The following is an 18,516-nucleotide window of genomic DNA, read 5'->3' as shown; positions in this document are numbered from 1 at the left end:
AAATGAGATAATAATTGGAAAGCTCTCAGCGCAGTGCCAGGAACATGGTAAATGCTCTATAAATATTAGCTTTTATAAAGGATCATTTATTAATTATATATAATATATAGAAAATAAATACAAATACATAAATATAAATATCAATTATATATAAATATAAAATTAGATATAAGTTAATTAGATATAAAACATATTATATATGTAATTTCATTAATTAATTTTACAAATAGAGGTACAGAGATGTAAAAAATTTTTCAAAGTAACGGCTGAACTCCCAAACCATCTCTTGTCCCAAACTAGCGTTCTTTGTTAGGAAGAAGCTTTGAAATGGCAAATACGGATGATTAATGGCGGGGCCTCTGATAAACTTTCAGTATGGAAAGGAAAAGAGAGTTTCCACACAAAGAGCAAATTTCTGATTTTATCCCCTTCCTAATAAATCCTGCTTTCTCTTTGCAAACGCTCCATCCATCGGTGGGAGGTGTCTGTTTCTAGGGACAACCAGGAAGGTCCTGGGGAGGGAGAAGAAGCAGGTAAACTTCCTATTTCATCCGGGCCCCCGCAGCTGTGACCGGATCATCTCTCTTTCTTTTGGGGAGGGGGAGTCCTCTCTTCTTATGTTTCCTCCTAGGTACGGGTGGGAGAGACGGCGAGGCAGGGCAGGAGAAGATGTCCAGAGGAGCAGAAGCCAAGTTGTTTACATTCCCACCCCCTCACCCTGGGAAGCCCAAAGTTCCCACACTCACTGAGGCAAGAAGGTCGCCATGGACACCTCCTCTGTCTCTCTTTGCTGACTGTGTAGAGATAAGTAGCAGCTGCTGGAATCGAGTCACCTCGCAGATCGCCTCTGGGATCCCTCTGGTAGGCTCTGCGTCCTTTGTACTCTCGAGGATCCAGATTTAAAGATGGATCCCTGAAAAATCTCATTTCAATTTTGGCCCTTTGGCAAGGCTGATGGCGGAAATGCGAGTGATCCAGAGATAGAACTTAATAGAAAGAGATGAATCACGACAGAACCCGCAGGATATCCAGGGTAGGGCATGGGTTGGAGAAAGGGTATCTCTGTGTATGGATAACGAAAATTGATGTTTATTTATCAAAAAAAAATATTCTCCTGGAGTTCGATAGAGCCTTGCATACAATTTCCATTCCATCATCAAAGAGGCAGTCCCTGCCTTCAGAGATCTTTCACTTTAGTAGGGAGTAAGTCTCATTTATGGGGAGATCCAAGGTGCTAACTGAAGAGATCAAAGAAGGCTTCCTGGAGAAGGTATCATTTGATTTGACCTTTAAAGGCTCTGTAGGGATTCAGTGGGAAAAGAAGAATGTTCTAGTCATGGGGACGATGGGAACAAAACCCAAGAAGACCCACTGCATGTGTGGGGAAAAGATAAAAGTTCACTTTGGAGCCAGGAGGAACAATGTGAAACAAAGCTGGAAGGTAGGGTATCAAAGGCCAGATCATGGAGAGCCTTGAATGTCAGGAGAAAGACTGGGCTTTATGCAAGAGCCCAGGAGGATGGCTTAATTTGCAGATTTCTTTATTTCTGGTAACAGTACAAAGGAGGCCACTATAAGACTCTAGGCATGTCAAAATAAGACTCCCTTCAAGGTTCCTAGCAATGGAATGAGAGAGGAGAGGAGAGATGCAAGGAATACTGTGGAGGAATAATCAACAGAACCTGGTGAATGATTGGATTTGGACAGGGAAGGAAAGGAAAGAATAGAAGATATCACCAGGATGTTAAATATGGGAGACACTGTGAATGGTAGCACTACTCCCATAAAGTCAGAAGGAAGAATTGGGGGTTGGGGGGGGGAATAAATCATTTATGGAGGCTGAGAGGATATTCAAGCAAAGATTCCTTCAGGCACTTGGAGAGAGGAGTCTCAAATACAGGAGAAAGGTGAGAACTGCAGACAGGACAGTCAGTTCTACCAGAATACTTGTTTTGAAAATGTAAATTTGTTCCAACAAGATTGATATATTAGGAAATAGTTTGAAGATCACTTACATTTCATGTTGTATATGCTTGATTTCATCTGAGAGAAACAAGAAATCATGAGACACAAAATGGCGCCATTGCCACAAATAACTCACAAGCTACAACCCTTTCAAAGCCCACGTCCACAAGCAAATTTCAGGTCTTTTTCAAGGTAAAATTATTTTATCTGGCTGGACCATTTCTATCTCCTCCCTCATCTTCTACCATAGCTGAGGTCTTGGCCCTAGAGTTGTAGCCCAACAAGGCTGTCCTCTCCTCTATGGTGACTTGACTTTGCCAGCCCAACCCCTCTAGGAATTGAATACAGACTGAGCATCAACTCAGTATCATGGATACAACCACTATTTATTGTAATATTTATGTATTTCTTTTTTTTAAACTCTTGCCTTGCATCTTAGCATCAATATTTTATATTGGTTCCAAGGCAGAAGAGAAGTAAGGGCTAGGCAAGGGGGGACTAAGTGACCAGGGTAATTATTAATTAATTAATAATGATTCAAATAATGTATCTGAATACAGGTTTGAACCTAGGACTTCCTATCTCTAGACTTGACTCTCTATCCAATGAGCCACCTATCTGCACCATATTTGTATATTTCTTAACCATTTAACAAGTAAAAAACTGCAATGCCACTTTTATTAGGTTCCTATTTTTTTCATGTGTCACTGACGACATTTTGAAATGTTATACCTGGGACCCCATTTTCTCTATAAGTCCTGGAGTTTTTCTTTTGTGATTTTACATAATGTGGTCATTTATAGAAATGCATTTTTGTTGTTCAGTCATTTCAGTCATGTCCAACTTTTTGGACTCAATTTGGAGTTTTCTTGGCAAAGAAATAGAAGGATTTTCCATTTCTTTCTCCAGCTCATTTTACAAATGAGGGAACTGAGGCAAAGAGGGTTAAGTGACTTGCCCAGGGTCATACCGATAGAAAATGCCTGAGGTCAGATTTGAACTCAGGAAGATATATGTTCCCTGCCTCAGATTTATCACTCTCTATATCATGTTATAGCTGAACTAACTGTGCTCTTCATAGAGTTGGTAATTTAAGCCATGAGAGTAAAGAAGATTGGCACAGAGCAGGAATATAGAGAAAGAAGAGAATAAAAGACTGTACTTTGGGGAATAACCTTTTTCATGGATCAGAAAAAGGCTGAGGAGCCAATAAGGACAATGAAAGGAAATGATGAGAAGCTAGAAGAGGCTATGAAAAGAGTAAGTTTTGAAGATATGGAAATATTTGGTGTAGACAACTTTTCCTTTACTTTTAAAAAATTACATGTAGAAGCAATTTTTGACAATTGTTTTCTGACATTTTATAATTCAGATTCTTGCCTATCTTCCCTCTCTTCCTCCCTCACATCCTTGAGGAAGTAAATAGTCTGCTATATGTTATGCCAGGGCTTTCATGCAGTACATACTTCTATATTCCCCATGCCATGAAAGAAAACACATCAGACATACAATTAAAAAAAAACTCATGATGGAAATAAAATGAAAGATGGGATGTTTTGATCTGGAATCATATTTCAACAGTTTCTTCTTTGGCTGTGGGTAGAATTTTTTACCATAAATTTCTTGGGCTTATCTTGGAACCTTATTTTACTGATAATAATTTAGTCTTTCATAGTTGATTATCATGTAATATTTGTTGCCATATACAGTGATCTTCTGGTTCTCTTCACTTCATTTTGCATCAGTTTATGTTTCCATGTTTTTCTGAATTCCTGTTCATTCTTTTTCTTTTTTTTTTTAATTTATTAAACCCTTACCTTCCATCTTGGAATCAATACTGGGTATTGGTTCCAAAGCAGATAAGGGCTAGGCAATTGGGATTAAGTGACTTGCCCAGGGTCACGCAACTGGGAAATGTCTGAGGCCAGATTTGAACCCAGGACCTCCTATCTCTAGGCCTGGCTTTCAATCCACTGAGCTTACCCAGCTGCCACCCTGTTCATTATTTCTCATGGTGCAATGGTATTCCATTACAACTATATGCCACTACTTGTTTTGTCATTTCCCCAATTGATAACTGCCACCTCAGTTTCCAATTCTTTGCCACTACAAAAAGAATTGCTCATTTTTTTGTATAAGTAGGTCATTTCCCTTATTTCTGATCTCTTTGGGATACAGTCTCAGAAGTAGTATTGCTGGGTCAAAGGGAATGTATAGTTAAAACTATAGTCTGTTGGGTATGGTTCCATATTGTTCTCCAGAATGGCTGTATCAATTCAAAGTTCCACCAACAGTGTAGACAACTTTCCTTTTTTAGACTTTTACCTTCCATCTTAAAATCAATAGTGTGTATTACTTTCAAGGTTTAAGAGTGGTAAGAGCTAGGCAATGGGGTTAAATGACTTGCCCAGGGTCACACAGCTAGACTTGAACCCAGGATGACCCATCTCTAGACCCTGCTCTCTCTCCACTAAGACACCTAGCTGCCCCCATTAGACAACTTTTCAAAAAATTTTTCAATGAAGGGGAGAAGATAAATGATTTGGTATCTGAATTTCCTTGACCACCAAAAGGTCAAGGAAAAAGGATTTTGTAAGTCTTACCTCTTGGTAAAGATTCAAGCACATGAGTTTTTCCTCATTTGTATAACTTCCTGTTAAATTTCCTTAACAAACAATATGTATACAGTTGGGAGAGCATGACCCAGGTTTAAATGTGGGTTATGATGTTTTGATTATTGATGTATTTGCTGTATCTCGAGTAATAGTGGTGTTATAATTTTTGCTTTTATCTTATCATGAATGTTTTTATGTTAAATGTTTTTTTATTTAAGAGCTTATGGTGTCATGGAAATTGTATAAATAAGAATCATGCAGGTGGGGGCTCATGAACTATAGTAGTCCACAGAAAAAATGTGCTCCCTAGAACCCCAAAAGAGCCCAAGCCTCTTGGTCCTCGTCTGGAAATCCTTTACTGCTACAAGGACAGGTTGGGGTAAGTGAATCACCCAGAGAGTGAGAGGATGGATCTGAACCATTAAAGGTCTACACATCGAGACTACTGCATACAGGTGTTATTTACAGAACTCACTACTCAGTGAAGCAGTATATTGTAAATTTTTATAGAATTTTGGTCTGCTCTAGACGTCTTCCTTAAATTAAGCTGAAATCCATCTCACTGAAACTTCCATTTTCAGGTCTTATTTTTTCCCTTCTGGGGGCATGGAGAAAAAGTCTAATTCCTCTTTCCCATGATAACTCATCAAATAACTGAGCAAAACAGAGGGACTCTCCCAATGATGAAAATGTCCCAGAAGCCAAACACTAAATATAGAGAAAGATGCAGAGATTACACAATATATACTCCCTTCAAATTTACTGAGCCTCTTGTATCATAAATTATTTCCCTGTCTCTTCTCAGTTGTAACTTTGAACTATATGAAACTCTACCCTCTGTTATATACCAGCCAAGAAAAAAGAATGGATAATTCCAAAGTGAACCTTTCATAAAAAAATGTATTAACCAAAAATCAACATGGACATATACATAGACAAAGAAGGTGGAAAAATGAAAATTATACATTAAACCATAAATCCACATGCAATTGCATAGCTTGTTCTTTTAAATATACATTAAATTTTTCTTAACATTTTAAGTTTAATCCATATTATTGTTATTTTTCTCCATCACCTTTTTAAACTCAATTTCATTTTCAGATCCAAATTCTCTTCTTCCCCTTCCCCTCTACCATTGTTGTGAAAGCAAAACAAAATAATTCCAAATATATATAGTCAAGCAAAACAAATTTCTCCATTAGTCATGTTAAAGATAAAACAAAACAAAATGCCAGGAGCCTCAATTGCACTCTGATTGCTGTCTGATAAAGTTAACATTTGATGGAGTAATAGCAATATTGCCCTGTTGTCAAGCCCCATCTTGCCCTACTTGTTTATGTCCCCTGCTAAATTGAATAATTAAAAGGAAATTCATAGATACCCCATGAAAATACTCATAGACTTGCTTCTCCCTTTAATAAAAATAATACCTTTTTTCTAGTAGCAAATGATTGTTTGAGCATGTTTTCAGTAAGTCAAGCTAGTTGGCTGAATTAGGGGGCTACAGTGACCTAATTTTTTCTGTACCCTTCCAAGTCACTGAAAAACTCCTATCCAGAAACAGAATAAGGTCTATTTTGCACGCCAACTTAGTAGGATTAAATGCTGTTCACACCCTAAATCTGGAAGCCCCTGGCAAGACCAGACCCATGATTGTTTGGCCCCCTATACATTGTAGTTTAAGAGGTTCTGGGCATGACTTCTTGTCTCAAAATCGCTCCCCGAATACCTGTCAATATCAGAACTTGGGGGAAGATGAGATGGGATCAGACCCAGAGTGGCCAAGAACAGAAGACCAGGTAATCTGGGAAGGTCCCAGCAAGGAACAATTTGGACAGGATATTTGGATCTTTTATATTTGGACTTTTGCTGGATATTTGGACAGGTGGCTGGAGGGTCATCCAAAGTCCATGGCAGCCAGTCATGGATTGGATACGAAGCAGAAAAAAGTGGTCTCAGTTGGTCATACTCTATTGCTCTTTACATGAAGATACATTTTCTACCTAGCCACATGCAAATGATACTGCCCTCTTTGTTTCTTCAAAAGATCATTTATCTGAAAAGCCCTTGAATTATCATTTCATATTGTTCTATATGGTAATGGCGACAGCAAAGCCCTAAGGGTTCGAGAGAATGGACAAGAGAGAAGAGGGTGATGGGAGGCTGCCTTCTTGTGTTTGTCTAAAGAAACATTGCTCAGAGTAATTGGTGACCTAGACTAGCCCACAAAAGCCTATCTCATCTACAGTGTACCTGATGAAAGGAGGAATATCAGAAGAGATTCTAATAGTGAGGATGATGATAGTAATAATAACATACTTCTATCCTTAAGGGTAGGGGCAGCTAGATAGCCCAGTGGATAGAGCACCAGACCTGGAGACAGTCCTGGGTCCAAATCTGGGCTCTGATACTGCCTAACTGTGTGACCCTGGGCAAGTCACATAACCCAAATTGCCTATTTTGTTTTATCTTTATCTCTTCTGCCGTGAAACCAATATTTAGTACTGATTTTTAAAAGTAAGGATTATTTTTAAAAATACTTAAGGATGTGATGAGTTGTTTGTTTTTTTGGTGGTATGGAGATTAGTTCAAATCATGATCCCTCTGTTAGTGCTATAGCTGAAAGTCTATCACTCTCTACCAACTTGGCGATGAAGCCTCTCTGAATTTAGCAAGGTTGATCTGCCGATACTGCACATTAAAGGTATGTAGATGATGCCTTTTAGTGTAGTTAGATTTATCAGAGGCTGAACTCTTCTGGTAAAGCCTTTGAGGATCTAGGATGACCTTCACACCCCAATGAAGCTTTGGAGTGGGGTTGTAGTGGAAGAATTGTGCTAATAGCCAGCACTTGTCTAACACTTGGAGGCTGGCAAGATAGTGTGTGTACATCATCTCTTTTGAGCCACACTTCTTGTTTGTCCTTAGTTTCAAGGAGGACCGATGACATCATGGGGCGATGTTTTGACTCGCTCATCATGGGGCGATGTCTTGACTTTCTCATCAAGAAAAAAATTGGATTTAAAAGAGGCAGAGTTGCACAAAGTCATCAGCCCCACTCTGTCTTCCAGAGCCATCCAACCAAGTCCAGTGGCAAGAAAGAAGTCGGGATGACTATCTCTGGCTCAGGAGACAATGGATGATCTTGGCTTCTTCCATGTCTGGCCAAGCTGTGAGCACTCCAGAGCACCTGCTTCAGCCACTTTCATGGGTCATTGGAATAATTGTTCTCATTTACCCATTCCCCTGGGGGACTTTTTACACGCTTGGGGTAAGCATCTCTTGAAGTCTTTCACAGATGCTCTCAACCTGGCTTAGTTCATCTTCTGAGATCAGGTTTGCGTGTGTGGCTTAATGTGATTTTATTTTATTTTGCTATTCAATTTTTTCCCCAATTACATGTAATAACAATTTTTGACATATGTGTTGAGACAGTTTTACGAGGGCAGGATTGTGGCCTCTGTGCATACTATTCCCTCTTGGAGCCACAGGTGAAAGCTGGGTGAAAGGTAGACACTAAAGGCAATGAGTAGCCCTGAAAAAGGCTTGGCAAGCCCCCAAACCAGAGGTGCTAGTCCTCCCTGAACACCCCCATACACTGCTGCTCCCCACTCAATCAAAAACAAATAAAAAATAAACAACCCAGCCGCTATGAAGCAGGTCATGCTAGTATTTTTTATTCCCATTTTACAGATAAGAACATGGAGATCCAAATAGGTTAAGTGACTATCCCATGGTCATATAGCTAGGAACTGCCAAAGCTGGGATTCAAACTTCAATCTTCTCACCCTCCATTTGGGACTTCTTCTACTCTAATACATCTGCCTCTTTCAGTCCAAGAGTTCACACATTTGATTATCTACTGTATTTATTTCTAGTCATATTGTTATTGTAAAGTAGAAACAAGACACCTTATTTGGCAACATGAATAGCAGAAGGGGAGGAAAGGGAGATAGAGAACTATTAATAAGATCTAAATTCAAATCTTACCTCTAACACACGCTAACTGTGTGATCTTGGGAAAGTCACAACCTCTAGTGCTCTAGTCATCTCTTTAAAGCTATAAAGGTAAGAGTCTACCTTCCTTGGTAAAGGGAATTTCCTCATTCAGGAGTTCTCTATACCAATAAAATCACAGGTCTCGTTCTTAGATTTTCTCACTACCCCACTTTAATGACAGAACTGATTTCTTTAGACAAAAACCAAGTCTACAACTAGATATAAAAATTAAAGCCAAGTTCTTGGTAAGGTCCTATCTGGCTTGTTCAGAGATTATACTATTAAGAGATTTTCCCATTTTTCTAATTTGTTCAATTAAAAGGGTGTGCTGGAAGCAGAGATCTAGACTGGCTAGATCTGATTGTTAAATTTTCAGTGGAAGCAGTTATAGTTTGGAAATTGGCGAATGCTGAAAATCAAGACTTGATAAATTGTTTTAATGATTGTTCAGACTTAAGAAAGTTATGAAAAATATTAATAATGTAGATTAAACTTTAAAATGTCTCCTGAATACTTTCCCGAGTACTAGTTGTTAAATATTTGCCAGCAAGCCCCCTGGTTCAATAAGCCCTCGTCACAGAGTTTAGAGACTTATTCAGCAAAACCAAGACTATATATTGCTACCCTATCCTTTCTGAATACTCAGAACACAATATTGTTTCCCTTTAGGAGGAAAAATTCCCTATCCCTCTATGTAATTTAATGAATCCGCATTTCTCTAATCTATGTAAAGAATGGAACTCCATAGGTAGCGAGGTAGCACAGTGCCAGACCCAGAGTCAGGACGATCTGGATTCACATCTGGAACCAGATACTTTCTGGCTGTGTGACTCTAAGCAAGTCACTTAACCCCAATTGCCTATCCCTTGACACTTTTCTGACTTAGAATTGATATGAAGACAGAAGGTAAGGTTTAAAGAAAAATAAAGTAAACCATGAAACCCAAAATGTACTCCCAAGGAAGTCAGGGAAAGAAAAAAGCCTATATATTGCAACATAGTCATGATAGCACCTTTTTTTATGGTACCAAACACATGCACATAAAATGAGTAGTCACGGATTGGGAAACATCTGAGCAAACTGGAGATATGGGAGAGTGGGGACTTTTAGACTATCTAGAAATCTTAACTGCTGCTTCTCTAGACGGGAGATATTTGTGCAGGGACACACATGAATGGACCGATGGTAGAAGAGCCATTCCATTCTATATCATGGGACCTGAGATGGAATCCAGGTTCTGTCAGACCACATCTGGAATGGGATGTTTGGTTCTAAGTGCCATGTTTTAGTAAGGCCACTGACAAACTGGAATGTGTCAAGATGAATCAGAGTGTGTCAAGAGATCAGAATGGTAAGATGGTTGGTTGAAGGAATTAGTCATATTTATTCAGCCTGGAGAAAAGAAAACTCCAGGGGGGGTGGGCAAAAGTGACAGGATAATAATTTCCAATGTTTGAAAGGTTTTCATAGGGAAGGGGAATATATTTTCTTTTTTTTTTTGACCCTGATGGGTTGAAATTGTAAAGACAGATGGCCTCCTTTCTCTCTCTCTCTCTCTCTCTCTCTCTCTCTCTCTCTCTCTCTCTCTCTCTCTCTCTCTCTCTCTCTCTGTTTTAAAAATTAAGTTTATTTATTTACTTAATTAATTTAGAATATTTTTCCATGGTTACATGATTCATGTTCTTTCCCTCCTCTCCTCACACCCTTCATGTAGCCGGTGCAATTCCTCTGGGTTTTACATGTGTCTTTGATCAAGACCTATTTCCATATTATTGATATTTGCACTAGGGTGATCATTTGGAGTCTACATCCCCAGTCATAGCCCCATTGACCCATGTGATCGAGCAGTTGTTTTTCTTCTGTGTTTCTGCTCCCACAGTTCTTTCTTTGGGTGTGAATAGCATTCTTTCTCATGAGTCCCTCAGAATTGTCCTGGGTCATTGCATTGCTACCAATAGAGAAGCCCATTATGCTCCTTTCACTCTGCATTAATTCCTGGAGGTCGTTCCAATTCACATGGAATTCCTCTAGTTCATTATTCCTTTTAGCACATCACCAACATATACCACAATTTGTTTAGCCATTCCCCAATTGAAGAGCATACCCTCATTTTCCAATTTTTTGCCACCACAAAGAGCACAGTTATAAATATTTTTGTACAAGTCTTTTCCCTTATTATCTCTTTACGATATAAACCCAGCTGTGGTATGGCTGAATCAAAGGGCAGACAGTCTTTTAAAGTCCTTTGGGCATAATTCCAAATTGCCTTCCAGAATGGTTGGATTAATTCACAACTCCACCAGCAATGCATCAGTGCCCCAATTTTGCCACATCCCCTCCAACATTTATTATTTTCCTTTGCTGTCATATTAGCCAATCTGCTAGGTGCATCACTTTTCTTATTTTTGATACTGTGTTTTTCTTAAAGCATAAGGTAGATTTCATAAATCTTTGCTGCCATATCACACTATTTGCTTATAAGATAATATTTGTAAAATGTTCTGTACAGGATCTGGCACATAGTAGGTGCTTAATAAAATGTTTGTTCCTTCCCTCCCCCATTTTATTTAAATTGAGCTTGCCATCCACTAACAGCTTCAGATTCTCTTTACACAAATTGTTCTATATGTCCAGCTGATCTTTATCCCATGTCTGATATTTGATTTGATATATCTTTACCTGATTTAATATTATCAGATCTATCCCATTATTTTAGACAATTCAAAATCTTTTAAAGTCATGACTATATCATCCAACAATTTGACTATCCTATTCAATTTTGAATCATCTACAAGATTAAGAAAAATGTTAATTAGCACAAGGTTAAGTTAGATACTCAGAGACCTCCATGATGGCCTTTCTTCCAAGGCAATATTCTTGCCCACAAGTTCTACATGAAAGATTTCACCAAACATTTCTCTGAAATTGAGATAAATTATATCTATGCATTTCTCTGACCTCGTAACCATTAAAAAAAAAACTCTCTGTTTTAGAATTGATACTAACTACTGTTTCCAAGGCAAAAGAGAGGTAAAGGCTAGGCAGTTGGGGTTAAGTGACTTTTCTAGGGTTATATAGCTGGAAAGTGATGCCATATTTGAAATCAGGTCCTCCCAATATAAGTCTGACACTCTATCCACTGTGCTACCTAGCAGCCCCTTAGTAACCATTTTTAAAAGAGAAAAGAAATCAATCTGCTATGACCTAATGACCTAATCCTGATGAAATTATGTTCACACCTAGTGATCACCGGTACCTTTTCTAAATATTCACAAAGCTTACCTTTACCGATGCATTTTAAAATTTTTCTAGGAATTCAAATCAAGTTTATTGACTTGCAGACTCTAATCTCTTCCCTTTCATGAAAATCAGGGCAACATTTGACTTTTTCTAGTTCCCTGACACCTTCCCCAGTCACTGATTCTTAAGGATTACTGATAATAGTTCATCAATCATTACTATCAATTTTTCCAGAGCACTAGGATGTTCAAGTCTAGTATCTTAAACTCATTGAGGGCAGTTGGACACCCTTTTACCACATCTTCACTTATCTTGGATTTCGACTCCTTGTTAAGTATTTTTTAATCTCTCTTTCCTAGGTCAAACATCATCCTCCTTGGCAAGAGAAAACAGAAGCAAAATAAGTAAAAGTATTTATGACTTTCATCTGCCATCCATTATCAATTTTATCATGATATTTTGTTCTATGGCTTCAATGGGTGGTGCAGTATCCACTATCTGGCAACCTATGACTTGGAATATAGAAGGATGTTTCAAAGTCTATGGACAGAAGCGAAAATTGTGTCTGAAAAAAAGCCTGTATAAATGACCCAAAGAGACTCCTCCAATCATTACTCATTGAGACAGGTAGGTGGTACAGCAGATAAAAAGCTGGACTTGGGAGTTGAGAAGACCTGAGTTTAAATTCAGCCTCTGACATTTATTAGCTGCATGATCTTGGGCAAGTTCTTTAATTTCTGTCTGCCTCAGTTTCCTCACATATAAAATGATGGTAATAATTGCACCTATCTTCCAAGGTTGTTGTGGGGATCAAATGAAATATTTACAAAGTGCTTAGCACAGTATCTGGCACATAGTAGGCATTATGTAAATACTAGTTATTACTACTACCCTAGTTGAACACATGCATGATTTTTCCCTTTGCATATTAATTTATAGAGTCTTTCCCTTGGTACTCTGTTTTATGCATTCAGAAGTTCTGGGAAATTCTCTTGTATTATTTCTAGCATTCTGCTATTCAGGTCTTTCAATTTTTCACACTCTTGGAAAAGTGATCCTTAAGTTGCCTGTGTATACCCTATTTTCAAGGTCAATGACCAGTTTCTCTAGAGATATTTTAAAATAATAGATTTTTTAAATCATTATTTTTTTGCTCCTCTCTTGCCAGGTTTACCCTCCATGCTGTTATTTTCCATACTTCCAATTTATTAGCTTCTTTTTTGCTTCTTTGGAAAAACTTTCCACTATGGATTCAGTTTTTGAATCTGCTATTTTTCAAGAAAATTCTTTAGACACTGTACATTTGGACACTTTTGCATTCCTATTTTTCTCCTGCAGACTTTATTTCTCTTCTGGAACATTATAAAATTTCTTCTTTGTGTTCCATGCTTGTTTAATCAGACATTGAAGCTTTGTAATTTCTTTGAGAGTTGAGTTTTCATTCTTTCTTGTGACTTGGTGTCCTGTATGCTGATTTGTTTGTGCTCTGGGTTTTTACTGGGGTTTCTTTCTTTTGAACTCTTTGGTATTTCAGTCTTTCCCCCTCCTTATATTTCCCTGATACTCATATCCTACCTCTTCCCTTTATGATGTGTTATATTGCTGGATCTAGACAGCAAAGCTGCCTCAGACTTCACCCTGTTGACTGACCTGAGTCACTGCCTTAAGTGATGAGACAGTATTTGTCCTCACAGTAGTTCAGCCCCTTTCCTTCAGATCTGCTATAGCTATCCTTGATGGCCCTATGCCCCAATTGCACCCTTGACTCTTGCTCTTTCCTTCTCTCAATGATATGGAACAATGTCAGTCACTTTGGGGAGGGTTAGGGTTAGAGTTAGAATTAGGGTTAGGTTTAGAGGAGGGAGATCCAAATATATACTCTATAGCCTTGGAGGTCTCTCATGCATAGACTTACTTCAAGAAGAAGGTACCATGATTTTATTTTTTCTCCTCTTCTTTACATAGCAGGTAATGGTGGACAGGGGTGAAGTATAATAGCAGTCGTCCTACGAGAGGATCCCAGGATTTGTCCCAAGCATAAGCCCATGGATGGTTTATGTTGATTTATTTATCCCTGCTGGGAACATGGGAAGCTAGTAGGAGAGAAGTGCTAATTGGACACTTAAATAAATGGGATTCTCCAGTAATAGTTCTTAATTTTACCTCATTAGGGGCATCTCATTTTTTGTCCTCTGGATCCAGCTATTATTGATTTATACTGGATGCATAATTCCCTTTTTTATTTTTAGTGTATATGTGTGTGTGCTTTAATTAGTGGGGACTGGGGAGGAAAGTCCAGTGTGCCATTTTATTGGTTGCATGACTTGTAAGTCTCACTGTGGCCCAAGATGATCTTGGATGCTGTCACTAACTGAATGTTCCTTAGAATGATTCATCATCATTTATGTCATGGGCATGACTCAACAAGGAAGAACATTTCATGTCATCCTGCCATAGAGGCCCCACCCCCCCACTGCTGTCTCTCATTCTTTTCTTTCTGGAGGCATTCCATCTCCATGGTCTTCCTAATTAGATTATCTGTCTGGGGCCTCCAATTCATATACTGATTCTGTTAATCCTTTCTCCTCATGTTTCTCCTGATACTGCTTCCCCCCTCCCTGCCCCCATGGATGGACAAATAAAAAAGGACAAAGAGGCTCTTACAGCCTCACTTATGATCTTAGGATACATAGTCTGTGATTCCCATGGAGTGTACCTTTAAGAATCAAAAAGGAAGCAGTGATGAAAAATCCATAAAAGGGAATGCTAGGTAGTTCAGTTTTTTTGAGTTCAGGAAAACTATCATCTAGGGAACTTAATGCTTCATCTCTTTTTGAACCCAATCCAAACAATCTCCTTTTTTCACTCTCTTGACACCTGAAATCCCCCTTCCTTCTCTCCTTTCTGGGTTTCATGACACTATTCTTCTTAGTTTTCTTCCCATCTGTCTGATCCCTCCCCCAACTTTAGTTTCATTTGCTGGATTTAAATGTAAATCATGTCCATTAATTTTGTCCAGGTTCAATCCTAGGATAGATATTTCTATTCATTTTTCCTCTCTACTTAGCCTTTATTGTTGACCTATATATCTGTCTTTAGTCTCTTTGCTGTAATGTCCCACATCTCCAATTTACTCCTGGACATTTCAAACTGGATGTTCCATAGGCTTCTGAAAGTCAACATGTCCCCAAAAGAACTTATCATCTTTCCCCCTCTAAACCAAATCCTCTTTCAAACTTCCTGATTACTGTCAGAGACACCACAATCCTTCTAGCCAACATGGTTCATAACCTTGTTTTTGGCTTTGTGCTTTTGTAAGCCCAGCCTTTAGATCAATGCCTGGTACGTAAGAAAGCACTTAATAAATGGTTGACTGATCAGTGGATCCAGTGTTTGAACTCTGACTATTTTTATTGACTTTGCTTCTCAGATTTTCCCTGTGTGATGGTCTATCTCTAAGATCGAAGAATGGTTCAGAAGGAGCTTGAAAAGATGCAACTATTATTAATTTTGTGACATAAATTCATTGAATCCAATTCCTTCAATCAACACTGTAACAGTACAGTAGCAAAAGCACTGGATTTGGAGATAGGAAATGTGTTCAATGCCTGACTATTGCTACTTGGATAAGTCATTGGGAAAATCATTTAGTCTCTCTGGGCCTTGGTTTTCTCAACTTTTAAAAAAGGAACATTGGATTAAAGGTCATCTTTCAGCTCTAAATCTATTATCCTACTCCTCATATTGCAGGGGTTTCCATTCCCAAAGTCCCAAACCTCTTAGTGGAATGTATATAGGACACAAACGCTTAACTGTAGAGAAGACACAAAAATGTTCCTTTGAAAGTCTTCCCAAGAGGCTGAGTGTATGCCCAAGAAGTTGAGAGGCAAATTGAAATGAAAAAGGTAAACCAAACAAACAAAATAATTGGGAAATTCTCAGTTACAATCTGCCATCTTGTTTCTGGATCTACCCAGTGTCTTATCTCACTCTCAAATAATTGCTTCTTCTGTAACAGAATTAGAGATCTCATTTCAAGCTTGAAAGGATTAAACACCAGTAAAATGAATAGCTCCCTGGAGCTCAATTCGGGACAACCATGGGCCAAAGCAGAAACTTCCCAAACAACCAACCTGTGCCTCTCAGTTCCCCATCTCTACTGACTGCTTTTTTGTGCAAATATCCTGGTATCCTGTTGCTTAGATTTTCTCTTAATGGCATAGTCCCAGCTGTTCCAGTGTGGTTCAGATCCACTTGGTTATCCTCAAGCTCTCCTGGACCTGGTCCAGATGACTCTGTCCTGGATACTACCCATTCCAACATCTTGAATCCCTTTGAGTGTATTGTCAAATTTACAGACAATAATGCAATCTTCTCCTTCATCCTAAATATCCCCTTTTTGCTCATTATGACTTCCAGCTCTAATAGTTCCTTCCTTCTGCTTTTCATACTTGGTTAGTGAACAAATAACTTAAATGAGCTACAGGTCATTCAGGATGACCTTTAAACACTTCTGAACCAAGGGAAAACCACCTGCAAAGAACAAATTGACAACTGCTCAACTCTAAGAAAGCCCCTATAAATGAGAGAGCAACATGGTACTTCTAACACCTCCAGAAAAGGTGGTCAACCATTTTATTGGGCTATTCCCTCTCATTAAGGTAATCAGCTTAATAGCCTTAAAGATTCCATTACTAATTACATTCAGTCTTCTATTCTTTCTTCCTCTGCCACAACACACTTAAATGCTATCTCCACTCTTGGTCTATACCAGAGATGTCCAACAAGGCTTCCAAGTATAGCCTGAACCAGATTAAAACGAAATTGAGATTTAACGAGATGAATAACAATATAATAAAATATAGATAAAAGCAGGTGGAAAATGAAGTCAACATACCATCCGCAAGGATCTATATGTATAGTTTAGTGGCCTCATTTCTATTTGTGTTTGACACCACTGGTTTATACTCTGTCCTATCTCTTTATATCAATAAAGATGAATAGAGTTCACAAAACTGAGCTCCTGGATCAGCTGGAGGCAACAATATATAGATAGGATGTTCGGAAAGTGCAGCTATAACAATTTCAGAAGTATTAATGTTACAAACTTACAAAAATCACATGAAAGATTAATTATTTAAAAATTTTAAATATTAATTAAAAAAATAAAAATTCCACATAACCATTGTCTTCTGCTAGTATATTTGCTCTGGTCAATTTTTGAACTTTAAAAAAACTTTCAACTGCAGCTATTCAGAAACTAAAGGGATTACATTTGTGGTTCTACCCTTCGGGTCGTCTAAAAAGAAAATAAAAACAAGGTTTTAATGCATGTGTGACTGCCCTAAAATTTTTGGGACATACTGAATAGTATTTACTAGATATGAAAGACTAATGGCCCTAAAGATCATTCCTATCTAAATTCCTTTAAAGATCACAACCCTAATGATGTTAAAGAAGAGGGGGAAAAAAGAGTAAGAACTTCATACCCTTTGACCCAGATCCTACTACTCATGCCCCAAGGATGTTGAGGACAGAAAGAAAGATCCCATATATCTCCAAATAGTCACAGCAACACTTTTGTGTCTGTATATGTGATGGCTACTAACTGAAAACAATGTAGTTTCCTGTTTATTGGGGAATGACCAAACAAATTGCGGTATAAGAGTGGCATGGAATATTGTTGGGCTGTAAGAAATGATAAATCTGAGAAATTTGGAGAAACATGGTAAAACTTACATAGAAACGATGCAAAGTAAAATAAACAGCACCAGAAAATAACATGAACAAATGCTCAAAAAACCCCAAAAAACTGCACAGTGCAAACCAATAAGGTTTGATTGAAGGAACTGGAGAAATTTAGCCTGGATGCATCAGTGGCTTCTTGTTACCTCTAAAATAAAATATAAACTCTTCTGTTTGTCATTTAAAATTCTTTACACTCTGTGCTGGGTCAGGAGTCAAGAAGACCTTTCAATTCAAATTCATCTTCAGATACTTATTAGCTATGTGACCCTGGACAAGTCACTTAACCTCTGTTTGCCTTAATCCACTGGAGAAGGAAATGGCAAATCACACCAGTATCTTTGCCAAGAAAATTCCATTGACAGTGTGGTCCACAGGGTCACATATTAAGGGATGATTGAATGTCTCAACAACAACACAGTCTATCTACAACCTTCCCTTCCAGGCTTATTGCACATTATTCTAGTTCATGCCCTCTGTGTTCCACTAAACAGACCTCTTTATGATACATTTATTCATATATGCCTATCTATACACATATTGTTTCCTCCCACATATAAACTCCTTGAGCGTGGGACTAATTTTATTTTTTAATTTTGCATTCTCACCTTCTAGTACAATACCTTGAACCCAGTCTGTATCAAGTAAGTGCTTGTCAAATAAATCTCTCTTTTGCCTACAATGGCAAAAGCAATGATTTCAAGGGGAAACATTCAAGCCAATTATTTGATTATCAAACTGTCCAAAGATGCCATCATTTTGTTAAATTTGGTCCTTTAAATGCTCCATAAATGTTGTCATTTTCAGTATGCAAATAGCCTTATGGCTATAGTTAGTTTGTAATTCAGCAAATAAAAGGAAAAGTATTTCAAATCTCCACTAATAGTTATTCTCCCAGGAAGGTTTGAACTGGCAATATAAAAAAGTTTTGAGATGAGAAGAGTCTGGCTCT

At 38.2% G+C, this 18,516-nt stretch overlaps 1 long non-coding RNA gene across 1 annotated transcript; it reads left to right on the top strand.

The window, feature by feature from the left end:
* The first annotated feature begins 436 nt into the window (after positions 1–436).
* Positions 437–18,295, top strand: LOC103094909 (uncharacterized). Its single transcript, XR_463374.3, has 3 exons — positions 437–861; positions 12,179–12,446; positions 15,250–18,295. It is a non-coding gene; the product is annotated as an uncharacterized LOC103094909 (long non-coding RNA).
* Positions 18,296–18,516: the final 221 nt, after the last annotated feature.

The sequence above is a fragment of the Monodelphis domestica genome, chromosome 2 (assembly GCF_027887165.1).
Source record: "Monodelphis domestica isolate mMonDom1 chromosome 2, mMonDom1.pri, whole genome shotgun sequence".
NCBI classification, from domain to species: Eukaryota; Metazoa; Chordata; class Mammalia; order Didelphimorphia; family Didelphidae; genus Monodelphis; species Monodelphis domestica.
Note: the sequence above shows the minus strand (reverse complement) of the source record. Positions and strands in the feature narration are given on the sequence as shown.